This window comes from Tupaia chinensis, unplaced genomic scaffold (assembly GCF_000334495.1).
Source record: "Tupaia chinensis unplaced genomic scaffold, TupChi_1.0 Scaffold000023_1, whole genome shotgun sequence".
NCBI lineage: Eukaryota > Metazoa > Chordata > Mammalia > Scandentia > Tupaiidae > Tupaia > Tupaia belangeri.
The window spans coordinates 2,432,957-2,437,487 of NW_006159453.1; the positions used below are offsets into that span (position 1 = coordinate 2,432,957).

The window sequence follows — 4,531 nt, forward strand, 5'->3', positions numbered from 1 at the left end:
GAGACCAGCAGATGGCATAATGGTTATGTCGCTGGACTCCCACATAGTCAACCATAGTTCAAGTCCCAGACTTGGTGGCTTAAAGCTTGCACTGGGCATGTGCGCGTGTGTGCCCAAGATCCCAAGAGGAGAATTGAGGAGAACGTATTGCAGCGTGGCCATCCCCCCCCCCAGGTGGTGATTTCTCACTTTCTCTCTCTCTCTTTCTCTCTGTCTCTCTGGAGAGTGCACGCACCATACAACAAAAATCTCTTAAAAAAAAATAAAAGAAATGAAGACTGAAAAAATTTTAAATATTTACTAATTCATCTTAAGATAATAATTTGTTCAGTATAATTAGCATACTCATCATCTTAACTATTTGCCATTACTTATATTAGGAACATTCAAAATCCTCCCTTTCAGTTACTCTGAAATATATAGCAAATTGTTGCCATCTATAATATATTCTTTCTAGGTATCTTTTTTTTTTTTTGAGAGAGAGATCTTATTTTCTTTTTTTGGAGAGGTTTTTGCTATAGGGTGTGTGCACTCACCAGAAAGAGAGATAGAAAGCGAGAAATCACCCCCCAGAGGGGATGGCCATGCCGCAATCCCTTCTCCTCCATTCTCCTCCTGGGATCTTGGGCACGCATGCACATGCGGCCAGTGTGAGTTTAAGCCACCGGGTCTGGAACTCAAACCGTGGTCAGCTACATGGGAGTTCAGTGACATAGCTGTTACGCTAACTGCTGGTCGAGAGAGAGAGAGAGAGATCCAAGACAGAGAGACAAAAAGTGAGAAATCATGCCTCAGGAGGAATCACACTCCCATCTCTTCTCCATTCTCCTCTCAGGATTTTGGGTATACATTTGCACGTGCCTGGCGTGTTTCAAACCACGAAGTGTGAGACTGGAACTGTGGTCAACCACATGGGAGTCCAGTGTCTTAACCACCATGCTACCTACTGGTCCTCTCCTTAGGTATTTTATAACACTAAAAATGGTTCTTCCTATCTGTCTGCAATTTTATTTACATTAATCCCTCTATTGTCTCTACCTTCATCCTTACCACCCTTTAGCAGTCATTCTTTTTAATTTTTTTTAATTTCCAGATGCTATATGCACCCACTCAAGACAGAAACAGAGAGGGTGAAAGTACCCGCCCCCTCCAATGGGGTGTGGTCATGTGACGATTTGTTCTCCTACATTTCAACATCACATTTTTCAAACCCCTGGGTAGGATCTAAACCATTGTCAGCTACAAGGGATCTAGGTCTCCTAACTACTAGACTATGGGACTAGCCCTTTAGCAGTTACTGTTCATTCTTCTACCTTTGTGAGGCCTTTTCTTTTGTTCGTTTTTGTTTGTTTGTTTGTTTGTTTTTTTCCGATTTCCACATATGAAGGAGAACATCTGGCATTTCGCTTTTTGTGCCTGGTTTATTTTACTTAAGATCATGTCTTCCAGGCCCCCATTTGACATCAGATGACAGGATTTTGTCCTTATAAATGGCTAAATGGTATTCCATTATATATATGTAGAACATTGGCTTTATTCATCACTTTGTGGACATTTAGGTTGATTTGCTATCTTGGCTATTGTGAATAGGGCTAGAGTAAATATTGGGGTGCTATCTTTGTGAAATACTGATTTACTTTCCTTTGGAGGTATACTTAGTAGTGGGATTATTCCCTTAACCACTAGGCTATGGGGATGGCTCATTTGCCCATTTTTAAATCAGGCTCTTTGTTTGCTATTGAGTTGTTTGAGTTCCTTGTATATTTTGGTTATTAATCTCTTGTCAGATGGGTAGGATGCAAATATTTTCTTCCATTCTGTGGATTATCTCTTTTCTCTGCTGATCATTTCCTTTGCTGTACAGAAAAGAAGCTTTTTGGTTTGCCATAATTCCATTTGTCCTTTTGCTTTTGGTGTCTGTGCTTTTGAGGTTTTATTCATGAAATCTTTGCTGGTACTGGTGTCCTGAAGTGTTTTCCCTAAGCTTTCTTCTAGTAGCTTCATTGTTTCAGGTTTAGTATTTAATCCATTTGGAGGTTTTGTTTTTGTTTTTGTTTTTCCTGGATGTTAAGAGTTCCAGGGTTAGTGTTATTCTTCTGTGAATGAATGTCCAATTTCCTAGACCCTTTTATTGAAGAAACTGTCTTTCAAATGAACTTACTGGAACCTTTGTTTAAAACCAACTGGCTGTATATGCATGGACTTATTTCTGGGTTCTTTGTTCTGTTCCATTGATCTATGTGTATGTTCCTTTGATAATATGCTGTTTTTGTTACTTTGGCCTTGTAGTATATTTTGAAATCTGATACAATGATGTCTTCTTTCTTTTCTGCTCAGAATTGCTTTGACTATTCAGGGTCTTTTGTGATTGATACAGATTTTATTAATTTTTAAAAATTTCTCTGAAGAATGTCATTGGTATCTTGGTGTCCCGTCCCAGGGGACAGTCGAACAGGTTCCCTGGGGGAGGGAGTAAGAGATGGGACAAACACACGCACACACACACACACAGAGTGGAGACAATACGAGGTGCTGATCAAGTCTTCTTCTTTTTATTGAAGAAAAATGGTGAGTTATATATAAGCTGGTGGGCACCAATTGGTTGCCCAAAATGCAAATGAGATAGAACAGCATGAACCAATCATTGGTGTGGGTGGATCTCACCCGTTGCCTAGAAAGCCAACCGCCCCTTGGGGGAGAACAGTTGGTCACTTGATTTCTGAGAAATGGTTTGCTCAGTGAGGAAGTGAAGCCTAATGGTTTCCAAGATGGTGGATAGCTCAAGATGGCAGATAGCTCAAGATGGCTTCCGTATGCAGTGCCCTCCACATCTTGGTAGGTATTATATTGAATTTTTATATTGTTTTTGGTAGTATAGATATTTTTAACTATGTTGATTTTTCCAGTCCACAAACATGGGATGTTTTTCCATTTTTTTTTGTCTTCAATTTCTTTCATCAGTGGCTTCAAGTTTTCATTAAAGAAATATTTTGCCTCCTTGGCTAAATTTATTCCTAGGTATTTTATTTTCTTTGCAGCTATTATAAATGGGCTTTATTTTTTTTGTTTTCTTTTTCAGCTATCTTGTCATTAGTATATAAAAAAGCTACTGATTTTTGTGTGTTGATTTTGTATCTTGCAACTTTGCTGAATTTAAAAACTTGTTTTCTATAATAAAAAATGTAATATAGTGAGAGAGTGGCATTGTTTTACACTTTTGCAAATGTCTTTAATGCCCAGCAATAGATATTCTATTTATTATTATTTATCCTCATGTTTCCTTCTACATTTATTCTGTTGTAATACCAGATGACTTGAATTCTTTGGAAAAATTCCATGTACACCAGTGAGAAAATGAAAGGGAGGGGAAGGCAAATAATGACTTATTAGTATTAGGAAAATAGTTTTGATCTCATGGAGTCCCTGGACATCCCTTGTGAACTACTGTATTAGAGCATGTAACATGGTGACCTGACCAGCTCTGGAATCAGGGAAGGCTTTCCTGAGGAAGTAGTATTTAGCTTACTCTCAAGGAGGAATAAAATTAAGCTGACAGAAAATAAAGAGGCAGAGTGTTCCAGGCAGTAGGATTAGTATGTGTAAAAAATAACATAGAACTTGTCATAGTCTCAGAAAACTTCCTTTAGTTTGAAGTAATAAAGAATGCTGAGAAGTAAGGTATGAATCAACCAAGTCATTAAAAGTCTTATAGGCCATGGTAAACATTTTGTTCTTTATTTTAGGCAGTATATTTCTTTCCTGCAGCTGCTTCTCCTTTTTATTTAATCCTAGAGGATATATGTGGTCATGTGTAAGAAAGAGAGAGAAAAAAGCATTCCTCCCACTGGGCCTGGTCACACTTAGTCCTTCCTCCAATTCTCCATCCCATCTGGATCTTGGACATGTGCACACCTGGCATGAAACTGATGGACTGGGACTCAAACCCATCTGGTCATGTGGGATCTAGCTTCCTCTCTGCAGCCTCTAACCATTGTACTTGGGACAGGCCTAAGACAGTGTTTGATTATAAGCCATCCCAGTGTATGAAATGGTATCTCATTGTGGTGTGTTTTATTTACATTTATTTATTTCTCCTAGGGGAGATGAGTAGAAAAAGAAAGAGACAGACACCCCAAAAGAGGGTCTTCATATTATAATTCCTCCCACTGCCAGCCTCAGGCCACCCAGATCACCAGCATGTCATGCACAAGAATACCTCAGGATTCCAACCAGGACCTTCCATGTGGGTCCCATTGCAGAGTCTTGTGCAACACCAGTTGACCCCTCATTGTGGTACTGATTTGCCTTTTCATAATGAGTAATTGACTTAGTTTGGATTGCAATAACAAAATAACATAGATTAGATGGCTTAAATTACAGATATTTATTTCTCATTGTTCTGTAGTCTGTAAGTCAGAAATCAGGTGCCCTCAGTTTCTTGGTAAAATCCCTCTGTCTGGTTATGATCTCACTTGGCCTTTTCTTGGTGGACAAATGCAGGGCAAGAGAGAGAGAGAGAAAGAGAGAGAGA

The 4,531-nt window shown here is 39.0% G+C and overlaps 1 protein-coding gene across 2 annotated transcripts in view; it reads left to right on the top strand.

The window, feature by feature from the left end:
- Positions 1-4,531, top strand: part of HFM1 (helicase for meiosis 1) — a 106,588-nt gene that overhangs the window by 8,416 nt on the left and 93,641 nt on the right. The window lies entirely within an intron of this gene.